Here is a 27,060-nt window from a genome sequence, read left to right on the forward strand (position 1 = left end):
GGTCAAAAACAACGTTTAGTTACATTTCCGACGTTTCAAGGTTTCGGATTTTCTAAAGGGACGAAGGTCTGCTGCTCCAACATTCATCAAGTCTAAATCGCCATTAATAATTTGTTATGAAATAAAAACAGAATTGAATAGCGAATCATACTGAGCTGTCGAGCTATTTTCATTGTTTCATCTTGAAATAAAACTAAGCATCCGGGGGTGACAAAACAGGTTCTGAAACTTCCGGAAGCTTTGCTAGTAAATTGATCGGCGCAAGAGACAACTCATAACATTTTGAAGAGTTTGAGATTTTGGACGAATTATTTCCATCTCTGCTCAATGTTGACGTCCCATATCAGAGATTCTAGTAGAAAATAGGAGACTGTTTAGTTTTATCATGACATTCAGAAAAAAATGAGTTGTCGGTCGAACGATTTCCTTTGCTGTTCAGTGTTGGCCTTATCTACCGAAGATTCCAGGAGTTTCGGAACAAGTTCCGTGGCAATCGAATAACCAGTTGTACTCCAAGAGAAGATTTTTTCAGAGATGCCGAATGTGCAATTTTTGTGCTGTTCAATTTTGGTTAACTACTTATAAATTTCAGAAGAGATTGTCGGACAAACTTTGTCCTTCCATTTTTTAATTTTGTCCTCTCATATCAGTATATTGGAATCAATCCCATGTCTATCGATTGACCAGTTGAACTAATTTGGACTTCACAAAATACGCAAGAGCTCTAGGGACTTGTGTGGACATGCTGGGTTGATTTCGGTTTGAATCAAGGCGTAGTTTGTAGACCAAATGATCTGAATTCCAGAACAATTTGGAGAACCTAGAACATCCGCATCCAACTTATTTGGACTCCACATAATACGAAAGGGCTTTAGGGTATTGCAGGGACAAGCTGGGTTGATTTCCGTTTTGAAGTTCTTCTTAATCGGTAAATTTTACTCATATTGAATATGATAAATCGAAATTTTCTACATTTTAAATGAGAGCATCCGTACAGCTGCTCTAACAAAAAATAGGGTCCCTGGAAACATAACAAACTAGAAAACTATATGAAACTAGATGAGGTGTATAACACAACCGTGAAAGAATTGCGAAAATCGCGTAGAAGACGCCCAGGAACCTGCTGTTTGAAATCATGATTCTAATGATTTCTTGATCGCAGTATTTGACATGTTACCGAAGAACATGTAGGTCAAAACATGCAATTTGTTTCAGGTTTCCCATAACACAAGAAAAATGGATGGATGGATGTATAAAATCACACGATGAATAAAAGTGAACACTGTTTTTTTAAGAGATGAGCCAGCCTAGGGCTGCAAATCTCTCTAATAAAGATAGAAAAAACACTGTTTTCAGTGAAATTGCTTGAAATTAACTCCCCTATCAGGGAAAAATGTGCAACGACCAACAAGGGAATTTGCTGACAGATTAAACTGAAGTGGCTGCCAGGTGGAAGCAACACTTCGAGACTTTGTTGAATGGAGGAAGTGACGGTGCATCGGTGAACAGAATAAATATTAGCGACGATGGACAAGCTGTGGAGTCACCTACACTAGATGAGGTTGAAAAAGCTGTTGAAGAGCTGAAAAACAATAAGGCTGCCGGGAAGGACCAGCTCCCGGCTGAACTTCTCAAAACACGGCAGTGAGCAGCTTTATGAAGTTCTGCATATTATGTCAAAAATATGAGAAGACGAAGAAATGCCTGCTAGCTGGTTGGACGGCCTCATTTGCCCTCTCTGGAGACAGACAGGGCACAGACTGGAGTGCGCCAATTACCGAGGAATAACCCTCCTTAATTCGGCGTACAAAATTATGTCCCGTATTCTGTTCAACAGATTGAGACCGCTTGAAGAGTCCTTCGTCGGCGAATACCAAGCAGGTTTTCGTGAGGGCCGATCAACGACGGATCAAATGTTTACCCTGAGACAAATCCTTGATAAATTCCGGAAGTACAACTTGCAACTTGCATTTCAAGGCGGCGTACGATTCAGTGAAACGGAATGAATTATGGTTTTCCGGCGAAACTGATACGGCTGATTCGTATAACGTTGGACGGATCGAAATCAAGTGTAAGGGTTGCGGATGAAGTATCGACGTCATTTGTTACCTTAGATGGATTAAAGCAGGGTGATGCACTCTCGAACCTACTGTTCAATATAGCGCTCGAGGGAGCGATTAGGAGAGCTGGTGTGCAAAGAAGCGGTACCATTATCACAAAATCGCATATGCTTCTGGAATTTGCGGACGATATCGATATTATCGGAATTGATCGCCGTGCCGTGGGAGAGGCTTTTGCGCCTTTTAAGAGGGAGACAGCGAGGATTGGACTCACGATCAATACCAGCAAAACGAAGTACATGGTCGCTGGTAATCAACGTGGGTTCATTAGTGGTGGTGGTAGCGAAATAGTGCTGGATGGTGAAAAATTTGAAGTGGTAGAAGAATTTGTGTATCTTGGAACATTAGTGACGTGCGATAATGATGTTACCCGCGAGGTGAAAAGGCGTATTGCAGCTGCAAATAGGGCTTATTACGGACTTCGTAACCAGCTTAAGTCCCGTAGTCTGCAAACGAAAACAAAACTCGCGCTGTATACTACTCTGATTCTTCCGGTGGCTTTATACGGCCATGAGACATGGACGTTAAAGGAGGCTGATCAGAGAGCTCTCAGGTGTTTGAGAGTAAGGTGCTGCGGACAATATTCGGCGGTAAACAGGAGAACGGTATCTGGCGGCGTCGCATGAATCACGATTTGTACCAGGTGTATAAAGGGCTGGATATTATTAAGCTTATACAACACGGCAGACTACGGTGGGCTGGTCACGTTGTTCGTATGCCGGAAGAACGTCAAGCGAAGATAATATTTAGTAGAGAACCCGGAAGAAGCCACAGGCTTCGTGGAAGGCCGCGTACACGATGGCTTTTTGCAGTTGAAGAGGACCTGAGGGCGCTCAATGTTCAGGGCGACTGGAAGCGATTGGCCCAGGATCGAGTCCAGTGGAGAAGGATACTCCATTCGGCGTAGGTTCATCGAAGAGCTGTAGCCCATCAAGTATCAAGTAAGTATAAAGGGCTGGATATTATTAAGCTCATACAACACGGCAGACTACGGTGGGCTGGTCACGTTGTTCGTATGCCGGAAGTAGAGAACCCGGAAGAGGCCACAGGCTTTGTGGAAGGCCGCGTACACGATGGCTTTTTGCAGTTGAAGAGGACCTTGAGTTAAGGACTTGAAATCTACAGCTGTAAAAAGGCTTTTTCTCGTTACTCAATGTTTATTTGAGTATTTCACCGTGTTCATTATATCTTAAAGAAGGTAAGAAAAATACCGCAAAGCAGTTCTGGGATATTCTGGGTTAACCAAACTATTCTTGATTTCGGAACTTGAGATCTACAGCTGCAAGAACACCTTTTTTCAGTACTCAAAGCATCAATATCCATTGCACCTCCTGGGAGGTCAACAGATATTGTAAGATAGTTTTGAGATATTCTAGGTAATCCAAAATGTCCTTGATTTCGAGGCTTTCGTCAATCAACATTTCTAGATGTATTGAACCAAGTGTATTACAGCTCCTGGAAGGTCTATATACATCGTAAGATAATTTTGATATGCTGCATAATCTAAACTTTTCGGGACTACAGCTGCTTTGAAGGCTTGTTTCGTTGCTCAAAATTTCGATATGTATCCAACAACGTGCATTACATCGTCTGTATTACATCTTCTATGGTTGAATACATATCCAAGCTTGGATCGACGAATAAAAATAGTGTCGTGGCTGTAGAAACTGTTCTGGACTGGCTGTCCTGAACTCAAGGACAGTTTGGATGAACCAGGATATCCCAAAATCATTAGACCATGTCTCTTGGTCTTCGCGAATATGTTATGGATATGTCGGAGTTACGAAAAATGGTAACTGCAGATCGCAATCTGTGGATCTGTGGTTTGGATGATCCAGCAAAATATTTTTCAACTTGTTTTGTCATTTCCCCGTTATTATTCACGAAAACAAATGGAATATATCAAATTTACTGGGTAACAATGATTAAAAAATTGGTCCTGAAAGGGTCAATAAAGACTCCATAACCCTTTCAAAAACTCAAAGGTTCAGCCCAATCGGGTTGTACGCTAAGGTGACGTTGAACTACGTAGCTGTATGTAATCTACAGGTTTTCGACTATTCTGTGCGATGAGACCAAAGCAAGCGTTTTTCAAGCCCAGCCTGAATCTGTTTTCGATGTGATGTGTATAATTTTTGGACCAACATTTGAAAATGAAGATAAAAATAAAATTTTCAAATAATCGAGGATGAACAACACTCTCAAGCGTTCACATATCCAAATTACCAATTGATAAAAACTCGCTAGAGAGTGAGAAACGTTCGATAATTGTATCTCGATTCGAAGCGTTGAACTTCATTGTTGACATTAAATTGGTATTAATTAGGTTTATATTATTTTAAATGATAATCGATTACACAATTTGAAAAGCACAAGCATGGCTGATAGTGTACAGATGCAACCATCACCGACGCAAACTGCTACAGAGACTTACCACCCATCGCTAAGTCAGTCAAGCCCCTGGTGGCTCATTACAGAAAAACCTATTGCGAAAGCTGGGCTGTCAACGGCGTTATTGATAATAATAGTTATTCCTTCACGTGAATTGCGTCGAACTTAGCGTTTAGTCCGGCAGTCACCGACGAATCAGCAAAAACGAGCCAAAGAAAGTTTACCAGAACGCATTCACTGCAGCAGCGAAGAAGATTCCGAGCCCCTCTACTGCATCAACAGACGTAAGCAAGAAGCTATCGTCAAATACCCCCAAGCTTTTCAAGGAAAACGCACGTTTAAGTTAGCATAAACGAACTGCACCAGCTAAAAGCCCTGCAATGGCGGACATAAAAAACTTTCAATGAATAACTAAAGAAATGCTGATAAATTAGTTATCAAAAGTTATAAAAAGTTGAAAATCAGGCCAAGTTCCAGTTGGAATGTAATGCTATGGAAGAAGAAGCTTGCGATGCATTTACGAGATTGACTGATTCACAGAAACCGGATTCTAAACTGTTAGCAAGTTTACAATAGTAAATATTATCATTCATAAGTATTATAACACACTGGAGTAAGTTTTTACGCGGAAGATATGGGCCGCGGAAATTGAAACAACGTGAAAATCCGCGTAAATCCCTAAATATGTCTAAAGGAATGCGGGAATCCAAAAACTCGCGTGAATAAAAAATCGCATAATAAACGATTCCTGTAAAAATAACCGCGTAACAAACGACTTCAGTGTACATCGGCTATGAAGCGTTGACTCTTCCTTGATCGAATGGTCCGAGAAAATTGAAAATCCATCGAGAAACGGCTGAGATATTAACGTTCAAAGTCTATCATATTTTCGTGACGATTTTCAATTTTTTGCAATCGTAAAGTGTACCCCAATATAGAAAAGACAGACGTAGTTCTACGTCAAAAATTGCGAAAAAGTTTAGTCACAAGATGAATCATCGCGCAAATCTACCAACGTCTCAATATGCTTTTAAGCTCATATTGTGCTGAAGAGTTTTTACAATCCCCACATATGGTTTCTCCTAAGAGGCTCATGTTTGCCTGAAAAACACTCATGGAGACATTCAAATATCGTAATAACTTAGATTATTGTAATAGCTTAGTATTTTAACTTATATGAACATGCAATCATGCAAACATGCAAGTGACTTCAACGCCGTTAAAGCGATGATCCCCTTCATACTTTGTGACCAAATAATCTCGGAATTTTCCCAATCAAACAACAAACGCCAGTAACCAGTCGATTTTAGAGGTCGAGAACTACAAATGCAACACATGAGCATCGCAAATACAAATTTACTGCCAACCTGTGAAATCCAATCATAATATGTACGTATAATCGAAAAACGATTGTCGAGTCAAGTCGAGCTCTATTGTTGCGACCCAGAACAGTAACCCTCTTTGAATCGCTGATTATCTTTTTGACCTGACTTAAATTTATTTATTTTTTTCATTCTCGTTTTTCATTTCAACTTAAAAGAGACATTGATTTGTATGAATCGCCGAAATGTCAACCAAAAATTAAACACCGAAATCCCTAATCAGAGTCCGAAATTTCGCAATTTCACACCAAATGATACCCACCTTTCGTCAATCAATCAGTTGAATCCGTTATTATGATAACCGCCCACACTTTTTTCAGAATCTCTTAGCTTCCGGTTCAATATTGTTCCCAAACAGCACTCGTTTCTCTTTCACTTGATTTAAACTTCCATTGAACAAATTATCTTTCTATTGTTTCGTTATCGGCAGTCCGCTCCAATGCTGCTCACTTCAACCCTGCTCTAGGTTGGATGCTTTTCCTACTTGCTACTCTCTTTCTCTGCTTCGATCGAGCACATGTACTTTTATTTCACTTCACTCCACCGCCTGCGACCATTCACGACCATTCTTCTGTGTGTGACGACGACGGCGTTGATGATGATGATGATGATGATGTTGCTGACGATGGGATGGTTTGGGTTTCTCGATGTTGTGTGTAGAAAGCGAGTCTGGCTCTGGTCTTGAGCTGACTTGGCAGTGGCATGTACGTATAGAACGGGAGTATTCACTTTGTGGCGAAAACACCACCATAATAACGCACACATACGCTCGCACACAACGATGGCAGTGTAGTTGAACAACACTCGGGAATCAATAATATACGGAGAATTTCCTCACTTGGTACGGATTATTTCTTGAAAGTTTTTCCTGGTTTGGTAACAGTTCGGAAAATACCTTTAAACAAGTTTTCTTCGGTACGGCTTCCGCAAATTTAAAAAGATTTCGTTTGTAAAATTACGATCTGGCAGTTATTAAAACCCGAACAAGAGCACATCTTAACACCCTAAATATTTATTAAAACTAGAGAACACTGATATTTCCTCGTTTTCCCATCTCCTTTCTTCGGAACACATATCACACTTTTTGCTTCGTATGCTTCTATGCTTCCCATTAACCTCTCACGATTCCCACCTAATACTTTCCTGCCTACAAAACACTTTTTTCTCTCCCCCTGGCACAAGCTCTTCTTTCCACTCGCGCAAAGCTATCAGATTCTTCTGAACTTCTCGCTTTGGGTTGAATAAACAACTACAGTAGAGTAGGGAACAAAATCAGCTAGGTTTTAATTCACCGTTTTTTTCTCTTTTCACGTTTAATGCTCCGCACGAAACCCTTCACATAGCAATCCGATTTCAATTCCAATTCCTAGATTCTCTACCGATTGAGAACTCTTGATGAACCTTCTCTCTGATCCCAGGGGCAGGCGACACAACACTCACACTCCACACGTATCACGCGTCGTTCGTTGTTCGTCCGAACGCGTTGGCCGACCGTCGAAAACTGAACACCGAGTTCGGCGACTATTGATAGCGACCCAAGCAAAAAGGAAAATCGAGTTGCTCTTGCTTGTGTAGTGCGCTGCTGCTGGCAGCAAAACATAAAGCTCCGCTTATGAACCATGCTCACTACTAGTATGAATGGACATTTAGGGTGGGTCAACAATTTTATAAGAACAAAATATGATTGCCTTCTACGAAAACTAAGTATGGTACACTTAAACACTCTAAACAAGCTTTCTATAGAAAGTTCGGAAGCTAATTGAGATAAAATGAATGCAATAAAGATATATTTTCATATGAAGAATCCTTCAAAAAGAAAAGTTTGATCAGATCAAATTTCCAGTTTATCTCACGAAAAATGTCCCATTCTATTGAATATACACCAACACCATCCAGGAACACAATCCAGTCGACGTTCATTCTCCCCCTTCCAGCTTTCAAAACCAACCCATTCCTCCGTGACACATTTGAACTCTTACACCAGAATTTGTGACGACGACGGCGATGGCTTATTACGGCATCAATGCACAACAAAAACATCCACACACTCACACCGATGAACGCGCGTGCCGATCGACACGACGACGGCGGAAATCATTCGCAGAGGTGAGGCACTGGGCACAGACATACACACACCCACCCGCTGCTGCTGCTGCTGCTGGCTGCATCTACCGTGCAGCGGGACTTCCACCCACCCACCGATGACCGTGCCGCACCCCACTTGGCACGACACGAATTGAGCACAGTCCGTCCGTGGACGAGGCGAAACAGAGCAAGCCAGCAGTAGCAGAACGAGTCTCGTGTTTCTAGCGGTTCCCGCATCATCGTTGTTGGCGGCTGTCGTTGTTGCGATTGTCAGCTCTTCTCCGGTACCATCAGGAGACACTCTGACTTGGATTTCCTATGGGATGGCGAATGGCTGTAAAGCTTCGAATCAGTTTGCTTCCTACAATCCTACATAGGTTAGGCGGAGGCTATGGGTTGATTGGTGCTGTAGTGCTAGTGCATGTACTATTTTATGTATTGTATAAGTGTTCAGCCAGCCAGCGTGCACGTACTCCGTCAAAATAGATTAGAAAGATATGCTGCGCTCTGTGCGAGATGGACGACAACTAGTGGACGTGGAAGTGTGTGGCCGCATGTGGGGCATAGAACCTTCGTTCCTGGAAAGGGGTGCCATTTGTGCGAGCTTTCCGAGCAACTGCATTACAACGATACTTCGCTGGAATGAAATGTATTTAAATAGGGACAGGAAATCTGAGCATGTTCAAATTGTCTCCTACTACAAGTTATCTGGGTTCAATTGATATTAATTTACAATGTGGGGTCATAGGTGGTAGTATAATCAGAAATAGGCGCTTGAAAAAGGAAAGAAAATTGATATTTCCGTTGAGAAAAAGAAACATTGTGCATAAGGGAAGATGCAACTTTAAGTTTAAAGGAAATATGATGCCACCATTCTAGGGACCCACAACACAAATTAAAATAACTCGGAACACAGCGCTAATAATGTAAAAATTATTCAATTACTCAAACTGAATACCGTGAATACTCGGTCATTTGAACGTTTTCAATTTGAACCCCGTTGGTTTGAACATCGTTCAATTTAAAAAGTGTTCAAACATAATTTAGCACGTGGGTTGGAGAGAAGAAAAATGGAACATCGTGAAACGGAAAGCAGAATCGAAACGAAACAGCAAAGAGAGCAGTCAGAAATCGGCTTTTTTCTGCTCATTCCCGAAGGAGGAACTTCCGGAGGAACTTCCGCAGGAATTTTCGGAGGAACTTCCGGAGGAATTCCCGGAGAAACTTCCGGAGGAATTCCCGGAGGAATTTCCGGAGGAACTTCCGGAGGAATTCCCGGAGGAACTTCCGGAGGAACTTCCGGAGGAATTCCCGGAGGAACTTCCGGAGGAACTTCCGGAGGAATTCCCGGAGGAACTTCCGGAGGAACTTCCGGAGGAATTCGGAGGAATTTCCGGAGGAATTCCCGGAGGAACTTCCGGAGGAATTCCCGGGGGAACTTCCGGAGGAATTCCCGGGGGAACTTCCGGAGGAATTCCCGGGGGAACTTCCGGAGGAATTCCCGGGGGAACTTCCGGAGGAATTCCCGGGGGAACTTCCGGAGGAATTCCCGAGGGAACTTCCGGAGGAATTCCCGGGGGAACTTCCGGAGGAATTCCCGGGGGAACTTCCGGAGGAATTCCCGGGGGAACTTCCGGAGGAATTCCCGGGGGAACTTCCGGAGGAATTCCCGGGGGAACTTCCGGAGGAACTTCCGGAGGAATTCCCGGGGGAACTTCCGGAGGAATTCCCGGGGGAACTTCCGGAGGAATTCCCGGGGGAACTTCCGGAGGAATTCCCGGGGGAACTTCCGGAGGAATTCCCGGGGGAACTTCCGGAGGAATTCCCGGAGGAACTTCCGGAGGAATTCCCGGAGGAACTTCCGGAGGAATTCCCGGAGGAACTTCCGGAGGAATTCCCGGAGGAACTTCCGGAGGAATTCCCGGAGGAACTTTCGGAGGAACTTCCGGAGGAATTCCCGGAGGAACTTTCGGAGGAACTTCCGGAGGAACTTCCGGAGGAATACCCGGAGGAACTTTCGGAGGAATTCTCGGAGGAACTTTCGGAGGAATTCCCGGAGGAACTTCCGGAGGAACTTCCGGAGGAATTCCCGGAGGAACTTCTGAAGGAATACCCGAAGGAATTTCCGGAAGAACTTCCGAAGGAATTCCCGGCGGAACTTCCGAAGGAATTCCCGGCGGAACTTCCGAAGGAATTCCCGGAGGAATGGAATGCACATATCAGTCTAATCAGTTTCGCCGGAAAACCATGTTCGGACATTATCTGCCACAGCCCATTCCTCTTCACTGAATCGTACGCTGCTTTGAAATCGATGAACAGATGGTGAGTCTGCAAGTTATACTCCCAGAATTTATTAAGAATCATCCGCAGGCTAAACATCTGATCCGTCGTTGATCGGCCACCACGAATACCTGCCTGGTATTCGCCAACGAAGGACTCCTCATGCGGTCTCAATCTGTTAAACAGGATACGCTCTAGTCTGTGCCCTTTCTTATAGATTGGGCATATGAGGCCATCCAACCAGCCGGCAGGCAGTTCTTCATCCTCCCATATTTTCTGGATAATGTTGTGGATTGATTGATGCAGCTGCTCACTTCCGTGTTTGAGAAGCTCGACCAGGATCTCGTCCTTCCCAGCAGCTTTACTGTTTTCAACTCGTTTAGAGCCTTCTTAACCTCGTCCAGCATTGGTGGTTCGTCAGCTTGACCGTCGCCGACTATGTCTATCCTGCTCCTTAACACTAGGATTCATTCGTTCAGAAAATCGTTGTAACTAAATTTTCAAATGGCTATATCTCAGTGGTTTTTCAACCGATTTTCTCAGTTTTTTCACCAACCTCTTAGCCATCTCTTCTAGTTTCTGGACATTGCAAAATATTGTATCTAGGGGTGTTCAATTTTTCACTAGAGCTGTGGGAGTAAAGCAACGGATTTAGAAAAATGCGATTTTGGAGATATACTTATATTTCATTACCAAAAATGATATCTATTCATATAGTGATGATGGAAATGATAAAATAACAAATGAAAGACATCACCTGGAACATAAGAACACATTTTGAGCATCCCTACTAAGCTTACGATGATAATTTGGTACCTTTAGGAACCACGTGTAGTAACAAGATGTATAAAGCTTCAGAAAATGTTTTCAAGCATGTTGTCTACTGTGAACTTGTTAAAATAAATGTAAACTATATACGAAACATGTGTGATAATAAATTATGATGTTCTAGGATCTCCGAACTGTACTGGAATTTGAATCAAATGGTCAACCGAATCAACCAAGGCTTCCATGATGCCCCCAGCCGCAGTATCAACCCAATTATGTCCTCCGAGTAATTGTCTTTCACTTGCGTCTCAAATCCAAACATATGAGATGTTATAAGATCTCCAAATTGTCCTGGAGTTTGAATCAAATGGTCTATCGAATCAACTAAGGCTTCCATGATGTCCTCAGCCGCGGTGTCAACCCAATTATGTCCTCCGAGTATTTATCCTTCACTTGCGTCTCAAATCCAGGCATTTGAGATGTTGTAAGATCTCCAAATTGTCCTGAAGTTTGAATCAAGGCATTCGAAGGCATTCATGATGTCCCCAGCCGCGGTATCAACCCAATTATGTCCTCCGAGTATTTATCTTTGTCTTGCGTCTCAAATCCAGGCATTTGAGATGTTGTAAGATCTCCAAATTGTCCTGGAGTTTGAGTAAAATGGTCTACCGAATCAACCAAGGCTTCCTCTGCCGTAGTATGAACCCTATTATGTCCTCCGAGTATTTGTCTTTCACTTCCATCTCAAATCCAGGCATTTGAGATGTTGTAAGATCTCCAAAATGCCCTGGAGTTTGAGTAAAATGGTCTATCGAATCAACGAAGGCTTCCATGATGTCCTCTGCCGCGGGATCAACCCAATCATGTCCTCCGAGTATTTATCTTTCACTTGCGTCTCAAATCCAGGCATTTGAGTTGTTGCAAGATCTCCAAACTGTCCTGGAGTTTGAGTGAATTGGTCTATCGAATCAACCAAGGCATCCATGATGTCGTCAGCCGCGGTTACAACCCAATTATGGCCTCCGAGTATTTATCTTTCACTTGCGTCTCAAATCCAAACATATGAGATGTTGTAAGATCTCCAAATTGTCCTGAGGTTTGAGTAAAATGGTATATCGAATCAACCAAGGCATCCATGATGTCCTCAGCCGCGGTGTCAACCCAATTATGTCCTCCGAGTATTTATCCTTCACTTGCGTCTCAAACCCAGGCATTTGAGATGTTGTAAGATCTCCAAATTGTTCTGGAGTTTGAGTAAAATGGTCTGTCGAATCAACCACGGATTCAATGATGTCCTCTGCCGTAGTATGAACCCTATTATGTCCTCCGAGAATTTATCTTTCATTTGCATCTCAATTCAAGGCATTTGAGATGTTGTAAGATCTCAAAATTGCCCTGGAGTTTGAGTAAAATGGTCCATCGAATCAACCAAAGCATCCATGATGTCCCCAGCCGTGGTATCAACCCAATTATGTCCTCCGAGTATTTATCTTTCACTTGGGTCTCAAATCCAGGCATTTGAGTTGTTGTAAGATCTCCAAATTGTCCTGAAGTTTGAGTAAAATTGTCTATCAAATCAGCTAAGGCTTCTATGATGTCTTCTGCCGTAGTATAAACCCTACTATGTCCTCCGAGTTTTTATCTTTCACTTACGGCTCAAATCCAGGCATTTGAGTTGTTGTAAGATCTCCAAATTGCCCTGAAGTTTGAGTAAAATGGTATATCGAATCAACTAAGGCTTCTATGATGTCTTCTGCCGTAGTATAAACCCTACTATGTCCTCCGAGTATTTGTCTTGCACTTGCATCTCAAATCCAGGTATTTAAAATGTTGTAAGATCTCCAAATTGCCCTGGAGTTTGAGCAAAACGGTCTATCGAATCAATCAAGGCTTCCATGATGTCCTCAGTCGCAGTATAAACCCAATTATATTCTCCGAGTAATTGTCTTTTACCTGCGTCTCAAATCCAGGCATAGGCGATGTTGAAAGATCCCCAAATGGTCCTGGAATATGAGTAAAATGGTCTATCGAATCAACGAAAGCTTTCATGATGCCTCTAGCCACGGTATCAACTCAATTATGTCCTCCGAGTATTTGTCTTTCATTTGCACCTCAAATCCAGGTATTTAAGATGTTGTAAAATCTCCAAATTGTCCTGGAGTTTGAGTAAAATGGTCTATCGAATCAACCAAGGCTTCCATGATGTCCTCTGCTGCGGTATCACCCCAATTATGTACTCCGGGTATTTGTCTTTTACTTGCGTCTTAAATCTAGGCATATGAGATGTTGTAAAATCTCCAAATTGTCTTGAAGTTTGAATCAAATGGTCTAACGGATCTACCAAGGCTTCCATGAAGTCCCCAGCCGCGGCGTCAACCCAATTATGTCCTCTGAATATTTGTCTTTCACTTGCGTCGCAGATTCAGGCAATTGAAATGTTGTAAAATCTCCAAATTGTCCTTGAGTTTGAATCAAATGGTCTACCGAATCAACTAAAGCTTCCATGAAGTCCTCAGCCGCGGCATCAACTCAATAATGTCCTCTGAATATTTGTCTTCCACTTGCGTCGCAAATGGTCTTTCGAATCGACCAAAGCTTTCATGATGTCCCCAGCCGCGCTACCAACCCAATTATGAACTCCGAGTTTTTGGTCTTTTACTTGCATTACAAATCCAGGCATATGAGTTGATTACTTTACTTATGATGTTTATTGTTTATTATTATTATTATAATCATTCGACAGTGTATGTTTGTCTTAATGAAACTTTACTCTAAAACCTCAATTTTAAGAACATCACTTTGTCAGTCGAAGTCTAATTTCGGGCACGTCACGTTAAATCCGATCATCATTGATCAAATTGGTACAATCAGGTCCTAGTAATGATGTCCTCGAGGTAAACTTCTAGCGGTGTCAGTCTGTTAAACAGAATACGCGGAAGAATTGTGTACGCCGAGTTCAGAAGGGTGATCCCTCTGTAATTGGCATACTCTAGTCGACGGTCATTGCTTTCAAAAGTTATGAAGAGAATGGGGAAACAATCAAAAACGGTTGGTGTTTTGGTTAAACGGAAGAAAGGAGAGATCACTTACTACCTGGTTTATCTCGTTTTTTTTTTCTTTGAATCGAGAAAATGAGGGAACCGGAAACATTTCAGAGAGGCATCGTAAAGCGTGTTGTTTTGGGAGGAGTACGTTAAGTACTACGTAGGACCAGTCACGGCAGCAGAAATCTCACACTCCGGTACACTGTCATCCCTAGCTGCATGATTTGGGTAATCACTTGTCATAAGACAATTTTTAGTTGTAACTTACCAGATATGTGAGGCCTTCTTTAGTGTATCGTACTTGACTCGAGTAAATGTGTGCATGAGCTCGGAAGACATGATTAGATACATACCTTCGCTGGAGATATAGTTCCAGGCGAGGTTGATTTGGTTGACAGACAACTTGATCCACATCCAGGGCGATTTGGGGGACTAATAACATCGCATTTTTATATACCAAACATGGGCTCGGAAGATTGGATAAAAACATCTGCTGAAGACATATTTCAAGGTAGGGTTGATTTGCAAGTCGTGGTTCATTTGGAAAGTAATTTAAAAACAATTATGTCCACTAAATTGCGTTGATATCGTGGCAGAAGACATCATGGCAGCCTTGGTTGATTCGGTAGGCCATTTGATTCAAACTCTAGGACAATTTGGAGATTTTACAACATCTCGTATGCCTGGATTTGTGACGCACGAGAAAGTCAAATACTCGGGAGACGTAATTGAGTTGATACCGTGGCTAGGGACTTCAAGGAAGCCTTGAATGATTCGGTAGACCATTTGATTTAAACTCCAGAATAATTTGGAGATCTTCCAACATATGATATGTCTGGATTTGTGACGCAAGTGAAAGACAAATACTCGGAGGAAATAATTGTGTTGAAACTGCGGCTGAGGATATTATGGAAGCATTCGTTGATTCGGTAGACCATTTGTTTCAAACTCCAGGACAATTTGGATATCTTTCAACATCTCATATGCCTGGAATTGTGACGTAAGAGGAACTTGAAGACATCATTGGGTTGATACCGCTGCTGAAAACAGCATGGACGCCTTGGTTGATTTGATAGACTATTTGATACAAACTCCAGGACATTTAGGAGATATTACAACATCTCATTTGCCTGGATTTGAGACGCAAGTGAAAAACAAGCTAGAGACTTCATGGAAGCCTTGGTTGATTCGATAGACCATTTCACTCAAACTCCAGGATAATTTGGAGATCTTACAACATCTCAATTGCCTTGATTTGAGGCGCAATTGAAATGCAAATACTTGGATGACATAAAAGAGTTGATATCGCGGCTGACGACATCATGAAAGCTTTGGTTGATTCAATTGACCATTTTGCTCATACTCTAGAACAATTTGAAGATCTTACAACATCCCCTATGCCTGGATTTGAGACGCAGGTGGAAGACAATTATTCGGAGGACATGATAGGGTTTATTCTGCGACTTAGAACATCATGGAGGCCTTGGTTGACTCGATAGACCATTTTACTCAAAATCCAGGACAATTCGGAGATCTTACAACATCTCAAATACTTGGATTTGAGACGCAAGTGAAAAATAAATAAGGGAGGGACATAATTGGGTTAATACCGCGGCAGGGGACATCATTGGAGCCTTGGTTGATTCGATAGACCATTTTACTCAAACTCCAGGACAATTTGGAGATCTTACAACATCTCATATGCCTGGATTTGAGACGCAAGTGAAATACAAATACTCGAAGGACATAAAAGAGTTGATATCGCGGCTTGGGACATCATGGAAGCCTTGGTTGATTCGGTAGACCATTTTACTCAAACTCCAGGAAAACTTGGAGATCCTACAACATCTCAATTGCCTGGATTTAAGACGCAAGTAAAATATAAATACTCGGAGGACATAACTGGGTTGAAACCGCGTCTGGGGACATCATGTAAGCCATGGTTGATTCGATAGATCATTTTACTCATACCGGGACAATTTGGAGATATTACAACAACTCAATTGCCTGAAACTGCAACGCAAGTGAAAGACAAATATTCAGAGGACATAATTGGGTTGATACCGCGGCTGGGGACTTCGTGGAAGCCCTGGTTGATTCTTTAGACCATTTGATTCAAACTGCAAGAAAATTTGGAGATCCTACAACATCTCATATGCCTGGATTTGAGACGCAAGTGAAAGACAAATACTCGGAGTACATAATTGGGGTGATCCCGCGGCAGAGGACATCATGGAAGCCTTGGTTGATTCGATAGACCATTTTACTCAAACTCCAGGAAAATTTGGAGATCTTACAACAACTCAAATGGCTAGATTTGAGACGCAAGTGAAAGACAAATACTCGGAGGACATAGTAGGGTTTTTACTACGGCAGAGGACATCATGGAAGCCTTAGTTGATTCAATAGACCATTTTACTCAAACTCCAAGACAATTTGGAGATCTTACAACAACTCAAATGCCTAGATTTGAGACGCAAGTGAATGATAAATACTCGGAGGACATAATTGGGTTGATACCGCGGCTGGGGACATCATGGATGCCTTGGTTGATTCGATGGACAATTTTACTCAAACTCCAGGGCAATTTGGAGATCTTACAACATCTCAAATGCCAGGATTTGAGATCCAAGTGAAAGACAAATATTCGGAGGACATAATTGGGTTGACACCGCGGCTGAGGACTTCATGGATGCCTTGGTTGATTCGATAGACCATTTTACTCAAACTTCAGGACAATTTGGAGATCTTACAACATCTCAAATGCCTGGATTTGAGACGCAAGTAAAAGATAAATACTCGGAGGACATAATTGGGTTGATACTGCGGCTGGGGGCATCATGGAAGCCTTGGTTGATTCGGTAGACCATTTGATTCAAATTCCAGTACAGTTCGGAGATCCTAGAACATCATAATTTATTATCACACATGTTTCGTATATAGTTTACATTTATTTTAACAAGTTCACAACATGCAACAAGTAGACAACATGCTTGAAAACATTTTCTGAAGCTTTATACATCTTGTTACTACACGTGGTTCCTAAAGGTACCAAATTATCATCGTAAGCTTAGTAGGGATGCTCAAAATGTGTTCTTATGTTCCAGGTGATGTCTTTCATTTGTTATTTTATTATTTCCATCATCACTATATGAATAGATATCATTTTTGGTAATGAAATATAAGTATATCTCCAAAATCGCATTTTTCTAAATCCGTTGCTTTACTCCCACAGCTCTAGTGGAAAATTGAACACCCCTAGATACAATATTTTGCAATGTCCAGAAACTAGAAGAGATGGCTAAGAGGTTGGTGAAAAAACTGAGAAAATCGGTTGAAAACCCACTGAGATATAGTCATTTGAAAATTTAGTTACAACGATTTTCTGCACGAATGTATCCGCGTAAGTTTTTTTAGCGAATCAATCCTAGTGTTAATACACCTCCATTTTTCACCATTCAACAAATCTTCGAAGTGCTCCTTCCACCTGGCTTCCACCATAGTCATGTCTGTCAGCAAATTCCTCTCTCGGTCATTGCACATGGCGGGCACTGGCACAGTCTTATGCCGCGCGCCATTGACAGTTACGTAAAACCTCCGCATATCGCTTCTATCCATGTTCCCCTGCGCTTCAGCTATCACACTTCGTGTTGCCTTTTTTCTGCGGTGGATTCGTTTCTCTTCTCCTTACGTAATTAGTGTACGACTCCTTAATCAGGATTAACTCCTGGCTTTCAGGTGATAAACTTCCTTGATTCTTGTACGCTTACGGCAAGGTATACGCAACAAAGTAAATAGTGTCATAAATGCATGTGATTATGGATGTATGTATTTAATAAGCTATTGGAAATATATATATGAATTTTACAATTTTATCAATTCGGCAATTAACAAAATATGGATATGAGTAGATATTATTTCACTTTTATGCATTTTCGAACCACAGTGGTAGCAACATTTGTTTTGCCACACCTTAATTGTTCGACACGCTCCAAAACTGCAACTCAATCTATACATTTTCGTTTTCTTCTTATTGGCATTACATCCCCCACTGGAACATTTCCGCCTCAGTTCTACAGTTGTTAACTGCAAGGTTTTAAAACCGAGTAACTTTTTTGCATTCGTATATCATGAGGCTAACACGATGGTACATTTATGCCCAGGGAAGTCGAGGAAATTTCCAATCCGAAAATTTGCTAGACCGGACCGAACCCAGCTTCCTTCAGTATGGTCTTGCTTTGTATCCGCGCATCTTACTGCATGGCTAAGGAAGGCCCCATATTTTATAATGATTTGTACATAAAAAGATTTCTAACAACCATTAGAATATATAACAATGATGAAATAAACCACCACTAATAATGTGTATACCTGAATATAATTCTAATGTTTAGGAATTAACAAATTGCAAAAGATTTGCAAATCTTTTTAAATTAACTTTAGCTATATAAGCATCTTATTTAAATGAATATCTGTTAGGAAGACTGTGTTGCCGACTTTCACAGTTTTCGAAAATGAACTGATTGGGAATTAATAACGTACCTTGCCGCAGAATAATCTTAGTGTTAGTTGTATAGGTCAAAATAACTATTTTGGCATAACGGCAACACTGCTGCTTTTACGAATGGAAACATGCATATCTAAACTGTTCTATGCATTATAATAACTTTTTCCCAAGCATGAAAACGCCGCGAGCATGATTGAGGCAGCACTAAACATTTTGCATACATGAATCACATTTTTCAGTCACACACTAACTAGAAGCGAGCGTAAGAACGAACAAGCGCATCGTACTCCATCGCAGTTTCATCCCTACGCCACACCGAAAGGACACGACCCAATCGCTTCAGATCGGTAAACGACAACGACTTTGGAGAAGTGATAATATCCTCCCAGTCGCTGACACACGACATCAAGATAGACGTCCGGACGGTAGCGGGAAGGCTACAATAAACGTCGAGTATTGTGATCGAAGCCCGCAAAAAGGAAGAAAAAAACGCGAATACCGATGGCCATGCTGGTGACGACGACGCTGCGCTGACTGGCGCGGCAGGACGAAAGCCATTGCACGACAACAACCGGATTAATGCCTTCGAATGGGGAAACTTGCAGAAGCACCATCATCAGTATAGCGTCATCATTGCAGCTTTGGTAGTTCTCAGCTAGCCGTGTCGAAAAGGACGATGTAGGAAGAACGAGCTAAGCTTGCTTGCGAGGTTAGTAACCTCACATTGTTGTGCTTTTAGAAGCCCATCCCAAGGAAACACGATTGGATACAATGAAAATGATGCATGTTGTGCTGTATCAATTATATTTGACCACAACAAGATATATACTTAGAAAAACTTTTTGAATGTTTGTTGTTGGTCATTTTTACAGTTAAATTTTATTAAGTGATAACCAGCTTCGTGAAACAACTTTATCAAATACATTGGTCTTAAATTAGCAAAGCACGTGCTTGTCAATTATCTTCTTCTCACCTGCAATGAATTGAAAAGAAGCGCGTACATTCTAATTCCCACCCACCACCGTGGCTCTAACCAAACCAAGTCGTCTGGAAAAACACATCAACCGGGCGGGCGCTCACATCTGACAAGGGCTCGAATTTCGATGGTACACCGACCTCCCATCTCGTGGATGCCCCGGGAAACGAAATCATATATATATTTATGTACCGTCCCCCAATATCCCATTGCCGCACTTCCTGGAGTCGATTTTCCCCATTGTTGGGGATTGTTCGCTGCCAGTCGGTTTCCTACGTCGTCGGTTGTCCGTTCATTTTCCGCCGTGCACACTGACTGAGTCGATGATGCTGCTAGAGAGCGCGAGGTACTTACACTACAGTGCTGCTACACTTTAGGGACGATGATGGTGCTGCTGATGACGGCGGCAAAGGTTTACATAAGAGACCGTCGAAAACGAAGGCAACCAAGTAACAACAAACTTACACGTGAATGGAAAACCGAAAAAAAAGACCAAAGAGAGCTACGTGCGGTATGAGTTTGAGGTGTTGCTGCTGTTACGGAATGGTTTTGATACCGAGGCGTTGCGTCTTTTTGTTTGCCGTTGTCGGAAAAATGTGATGTAAATAAAAAACATTTGGTGGAGGCAAAAAGAGAAATATTTGTCTACCGTTCGTACATAGATTCAGCGAGACAATTCCTGAAAACGTGGAAGTATTTCTGGTGTGACGAAGTACATTAAACCAACTTTTAAGCAAAACACTGTAGGATCTACAGTGTAGGTGTTATTTGTGTCTTTAGAGAGATTTGCAGCCCTTGGTAGGCTCATCTCTACTGTAGGTGTTAGAATACATAAACAAATGCGATTTAATTTTTCATGTAGGCGCCTGCCACTCAATTCCGTGTAGCCTAGAATGTGAAATATGTGATATTTACATATAAATATGTTGCTATAACTTATGGAACTCAAGCAATAATTTTGGAATTCAAATACCCTTATAATTATTGTTTGTATCCACTCAAAATCCATTTCCAAATTCAGGATTATTTGATTAGAATAAATGACCTAAACTTGATAATGATTTCGAAGTAACTCTTATATTTCGAGGGTACTAAAGCGAAGTACTATTTATGCATTTTTGTAACAAGTAACTACCACAAATGGCAATACTCTATGCCAATGTACGAGAAACGTGCATTTACGGAGGTGCACCGTGACGGAGAAACGTGCTTACGTTGGTTTCCGCGAGGCACTTTGATCGAATAAAGTTAACCTTCGCACGAGGTTCGCATCTTCAAAATATTGAATACATTAGACCGGTAGAGATGGATCATGAAATATGGTGACTTTAAATAAAAGTGTTGCATTCCATGGTTAGTGCAGTTGGACGGCAGTACAGGGAAAGGTGAATAAACCTTGAATTGGTCAGTCACTTATCGTGGGGAAGCACTTATTTTTCATACCACGAAAATCGCACAATTCGCGCAGCGAAAAAAACACTGGCCGGTCACCCCTTTAGACTACGTAGTTTATGACGTGCGGGTTATGAATTGAGCGAAACAAATAGTACTTTTGAGTACTAAACAAGCAACTTTTGGTCTTAGTATGATTAACAATCGATTATCAAACAAGAATGTTTGTAGCAAAATCCAAACCGTTTCGGTTACAGTTGTATATACAGAAACCTTTTAGGACAGTTTTTGCAAAGGAAAAAACTATTGCTTACACGTAAAAAAGCAGTACGCAATTATCGACAACAGTAGCAGATAGTCCTACCCACGCCACCCACCATCGCAGTTTCTCAACATGCGACAACTCACTATAAGTAGGTATCCGAAGGAGGGCTTCATGGCGGCACATCTGTTGCTTTAGTCATTTACCTTCGTGCACTTTTATTGCATCACACCTATAGAGGTTGCAACTTGCCGACACTGCACCATGTGAGACTGCAATGTCGATGGTAGTGTTTAGAAATGCATCATGAAACAGAACATCAAGCAACACTCGTGCTGCATACATTGTTCAATCGTGGCTGTCATTCAAGGGAAGGGGGTATTGGCTGGGGGTCGAGTTGATTTTTGTTAAAGGATTATAATCCGTTTTGTGCACCATATGCCCGCTGCTATGGAACCGTTTGTTGTTGGTAGGTAGACAGACATGGATGTTTGTTTTCTCGGCTTCAGACAAACGTGACCAACCACATTGATCATTCTTCATTCTGCCATGCAGCTTTCGAGCGGTAATGCGTTCCATCCACGGATCGCCTGCGCCAGCCCAACGATAGATAGGTTGTTCCATTAGTATCCAAAGCATAGTGCGATGCGGTTAGAATGATCTGTCCATGTGCTGCCAACAGAATTCCGCTGCTAGCATCCAACGACTCCACATTAGCAAGAAACCGGTTTCTTCCTTCGTTGAGCCGTTTTAGACGAGAGACCCGTTAGTCATCCCGTATAGAATGGAGACTAAGCCTCTGAGCAGCAATTATGAAATCAATCCCAGGATGATAAATTTCCATTCTCTATCGACGCAAAATGCATTAAGCTCGCAACATATGCACCCATGTATGCGCCGTCTGCTGCTGCAGCCGGCAGGACGAACGACTCACACTCAAAACCTCAAAGCTTCGTTTTTTCGTGGAAAAACTCACCAGACAGACATCCAAGGCAGAATTAATTTGGCCATTTCGACCCTTCCACTGCGTTATCCTCCTGACTGCTGGTGCCCGTCCGTATCGGTAATTATCTATGCATAATGCAGCTCCGAAGACTATAATTTTGCCCGATCGTCGCCCCATATAGCAAAACAAAACAACGGCAAATCTTTTCCAAATTTTGACCATCGGAGCACTTCAGATTTATTATCCGCCTGCCGACAGAGCCACGGATGAACAACCAAAATCAACACACCAAGGTCAATGTAATCCACAAGGTCAGGGTTTTCGCAATCGGATGGGGAATATGGGCACGCGAGCGAGCAGGTCGCACAACGACATGCAGCGCGGTGCGCTTCACATGCAGTTCGTTTTTTTCCTGGCCTGGCATCTATGTCTACGGTGGTGCATAACAAAAAAAAAACACGCCAAAAGGATAAAACGGGGAACACAGAGCACAGAAAAACAGATTCGATGCCGTAGCATAGCAGGTTTATTCGATTCAACCAACAACCGATGATCATTAGGTCGGTCGATGGCGTTGATAATGTTGGAATTGGAGCCCGAATCAGACCAATTAGAGGTACCGAATAAAGGCCGCATGAGGAAGAAGGAAACAGAAGCTTTGCTGGCAGTGCAACAAAGTAAAATTGGCTCAGGATTGAAAATGTGGGGCTCAAATAATGAATTAGACCAGTTAGACTAATTAAGTTTAGAAATATTTTTTATTTATCTAACATATTTTCTCAAATTTCAAAGAAGTAATGCCAATTTAACAAGATATTAGTCTAAAAGCAAATGATTACAAAAACGGAAAATAGATCAGTTGTGACAGATGAAAAAAATCGGAAGTTTTAATCTTGAACTTAGAAGATAAACTTTAATTCATGAAGCGACGAACAGAACCAGATTCGGTAGATTAGATCAGATAACTTTAAAGAGAATCACATATTTTTGAAGAGTATTCCATTTTTGAAAATAACCCATTTAATCCAATATGCATTTAGAAAAATAAATCATGTACTTTTTTATTTCAGTATTTTCCGTCGACATATTTCATCACTAGTGAAAACCACGGACGTCAGGAAAACGACTCCCATGAGCCAGCGGTACCCACGATATTTTTCGTTTTAGAAAATGCCAGTCGCACCGACTAGGCGCAGCGTTTCTCATCCTGGGGTACCTTTGCCGATCCCTGGGGGTACCTCGGACCAAAAAGCGTATTGGCGGATGTAGGGGGAATAATGGCTTTGGCAGGTTTTGTTCTATTATTGGCAGGGGGGTTTTTATGACTGACTATGCTCCAATTTGGCCTAAACATTCTTTGCATATCAAAGAATATTGTGGCTAAATTTCATAAAATTTGGTCGACAAAAACCCCCCTGACAATAATAGAACAAAACCTGCCAAAGGCGTCTTTCCCCCTATTACAATTCCAATAAAATTTATTGATACAGATTTCATAATTATGTATTTTATATGTGAACGCCCCTGTAATGTTTTTCTTAGATTGGAATCAAGGATTAAGTCACCCTTGATTTCTGATAGCACTAAGGTGTCCAATCTTCTAATGTTGTGCTAGTGCTTTTTTCTGTTTATTTTCAGAATTGTCTTCTCACCTGTCACCGAGTAAAGAAGCTGACGTTACCGTCTACTAATGATGATTTCCTTTTTTTATTTGTAGTGAACGTAGTCATTCTGAACACGACATCGACCATCACTTGCCGAATAAAGCATTTCATAACTTTAACAAAAAGGCTTCCAGAGGTTCGAAAACCTCCTTTAAGAAAGTCTCAGAAGCCTCCTCTCAAAAAGCTCGGAAGCCTCTTTTCAAGAGGTTCGGAAGACGCTTTTCAAGAAGCACGGAAGCCTATTTTCAAAAGGCTAGGAGGCCTCTTTACAAGTAGCTTAGAAGGCCTCCTTCCAAGAGGGTCGGAAGCCTCCTTTTCAAGAGGCTCGGAAGCCTCCTTTCAAGAGGCTCGGAAGCCTCCTTCTAAGAGGCTCGGAAGCCTCCTTCCAAGAGGCTCGGAAGCCTCCTTCCAAGAGGCTCGGAAGCCTCCTTTCAAGAGACTCGGAAGCCTCCTTTCAAGAGGCTCGAAAGCCTCATTTCAAGAGGCTTAGAAGCCTCATTTCAAGAGGCTTAGAAGCCTCATTTCAAGAGGCTCGGAAGCCTCCTTCCAAGAGGCTCGGAAGCCTCCTTCCAAGAGGCTCAGAAGCCTCCTTCCAAGAGGCTCAGAAGCCTCCTTCCAAGAGGCTCAGAGCCTCCTTCCAAGAGGCTCGCAAGCCTCCTTCCAAGAGGCCTGCAAGCTTCCTTTCAAGAAGCTTGGAAGCCTCCTTCCAAGAGGCTCGGAAGCCTCCTTCCAAGAGGCTCGGAAGCCTCCTTCCAAGAGGCTCGGAAGCCCCCTTCCAAGAGGCTCGGAAGCCTCCTTTCAAGAGGCTCGGAAGCCTCCATTCAAGAGGCTCGGAAAAGCCTCCTTCCAAGAGGCTCGGAAAAGCCTCCTTCCAAGAGGCTCGGAAGCCTCCTTCCAAGAGGCTCGGAAGCCTCCTTTCAAGAGTCTCGGAAGCCTCCTTCCCAGAGGCTCGGAAGCCTCCTTTCAAGAGGCTCAGAATTCTCCTTTCAAGAGGCTAGGAATCCTCCTTTCAAGAGGTTCGGAAGCCTCCTTTCAAGAGGCTCGGAAGCCTTCTTTCCAGAGGATCAGAATCCTTTTTTGAAAAAGACGAAGAAGCTTGCTTTCAAGAGGCTCTGAAGCGTCCCTTCATGGGGATCGGAATTCTTTTCTGAAGAAGCTGAAAAGCTTCTTTTAAAAGGTTCTGAAGCAACCTTCAAAAGGTTCGGAAGGCTCTCTTCACGAAGCGCGGAAAAAAACTTTTAAGAAGCTTGGAAGTCTCAAAAGATCATCAAGAGGCTCGGAAAAGCCTCCTTCCAAGAGGTTTGGAAGCCTCCTTCCAAGAGGCTTGGAAGCCTATTTTCAAGAGGCTTGGAAGCCTCCTTTCAAGAGGCTCGGAAGCCTCCTTCCAAGAGGCTCGGAAGCCTCCTTCCAAGCGGCTCGGAAGCCTCCTTTCAAAAGGCGTGGAAGCCTCCTTCCAAGAGGCGTGGGAACCTCCTTCCAAACGGCGCGAAAGCCTCCTTCCAAAAGGCTTGGAAGCCTCCTTCTAAGAGGCTCGAAGCCTCCTTCCAAGAGGCTGGAAGCCTCCTTCAAAAGGCTCGGAAGCCTCCTTCCAAGAGGCTCAGAGCCTCCTTCCAAGAGGCTCAGGAGCCTCCATCCAAGAGGCTCGGAAGCCTCCTTCCAAGAGGCCTGGAAGCCTCCTTCCAAGAGGCTGGAAGCCTCCTTCCAAGAGGCTCAGGAAGCCTCCTTCCAAGAGGCTCGGAAGCCTCCTTCCAAGAGGCTCAGAAGCCTCCTTCCAAGAGACTGGAAGCCTCCTCCCAAGAGGCTCAGGAAGCCTCCTTCAAGAGGCTCAAGCCTCCTTCAAGAGGCTGGAAGCCTCCTTCCAAGAGGCTCAAAACCTCCTTCCAAGAGGCTCAGAAGCCTCCTTCCAAGAGGCTCAGGAAGCCTCCTTCCAAGAGGCTCGGAAGCCTCCTTCCAAGAGGCTCAGAAGCCTCCTTCCAAGAGGCTCAGGCCTCCTTCAAGAGACTGGAAGCCTCCTTCCAAGAGACTTGGAAGCCTCCTTCCAAGAGGCTCAGGAAGCCCCCTTCCAAGAGGCTCAGGCCTCCTTCCAAGAGGCTGGAAGCCTCATTCCAAGAGGCTCTGCAAGCCTCCTTCCAAGAGGCTCGAAGCCTCCTTCCAAGAGGCTCAGAAGCCTCCTTCCAAGAGGCTCAAGCCTCCTTCCAAGAGGCTCAAGCCTCCTTCCAAGAGGCTCTGGAAGCCTCCTTCCAAGAGTCTCAGAGCCTCCTTCCAAGAGGCTCGGAAGCCTCCTTCCAAGAGGCTCAGGAAGCCTCCTTCCAAGAGGCTCAGGCCTCCTTCCAAGAGGCTCAGGAAGCCTCCTTCCAAGAGGCTCAGAAGCCTCCTTCCAAGAGGCTCGGAAGCCTCCTTCCAAGAGGCTCGGAAGCCTTCTTCCATGAGGCTCAGGAAGCCTCCTTCCAAGAGGCCTGGAAGCCTCCTTCCAAGAGGCTGGAAGCTTCCTTCCAAGAGGCTCAGAAGCCTCCTTCAAGAGGCTCGGAAGCCTCCTTTCAAAGGCTCTGGAAGCATCCTTTCAAGAGGCTCGGAAGCCTCCTTTCAAGAGGCTCGGAAGCCTCCTTTCAAGAGGCTCGGAAGCCTCCTTTCAAGAGGCTCGGAAGCCTCCTTTCAAGAGGCTCGGAAGCCTCCTTTCAAGAAGCTTGGAAGCCTCCTTTCAAGAGGCTCGGAAGCCTCCTTTCAAGAGGCTCGGAAGCCTCCTTTCAAGAGGCTCGGAAGCCTCCTTTCAAGAGGATCGGAAGCATCCTTCCAAGAGGCTCGGAAGCCTCCTTTCAAGAGGCTCGGAAGCCTCCTTTCAAGAGGCTCGGAAGCCACCTTTCAAGAGGCTCGGAAGCCTCCTTTCAAGAGGCTTGGAAGCCTCTTTTCAAGAGGCGAGAAGAGGATCAGAATTCTTTTTTGAAAAAGACGAAGAAGCTTTTCTGAAGAAGCTGAAAAGCGGTTGAGAACCGCTGGAATTCCCCAAATTAACTTCCGGAGGAATTCCCGAAAGAACTTCAGAAAATTTCCTGGATCAATTTCCGTAGGAACTCCTGGAGAAATTGCCGGATGGATTACTGAAGGAATTCTGAAGAAGTTTGAATGCATGAAATAAGCTCACGCCGATCTACGCCGCCGTCGATTATGAAAATGATCTATCACGCCGCCGCCGATTCCAACCAGCGCACAGGTCTAATTTCCTCCAGCTGAATTTTCCTGCAATCA

General features: G+C 43.1%; 1 protein-coding gene across 2 annotated transcripts in view; it reads right to left on the reverse strand.

The window, feature by feature from the left end:
- Nucleotides 1-27,060, reverse strand: part of LOC134212668 (histone demethylase UTY) — a 235,730-nt gene that overhangs the window by 152,967 nt on the left and 55,703 nt on the right. The window contains exon 1 of one of the 2 annotated variants that reach the window (XM_062690717.1): nucleotides 6,156-7,393. The exons of the other annotated variant lie outside the window; for it this stretch is intronic. The gene's annotated coding sequence lies outside the window, so the exon portion shown is untranslated. Of the gene's footprint in view, nucleotides 1-6,155; nucleotides 7,394-27,060 lie in introns of those variants that run through there. 2 annotated transcript variants of the gene reach the window in all.

Source organism: Armigeres subalbatus, chromosome 2 (assembly GCF_024139115.2).
Source record: "Armigeres subalbatus isolate Guangzhou_Male chromosome 2, GZ_Asu_2, whole genome shotgun sequence".
NCBI classification, from domain to species: domain Eukaryota; kingdom Metazoa; phylum Arthropoda; class Insecta; order Diptera; family Culicidae; genus Armigeres; species Armigeres subalbatus.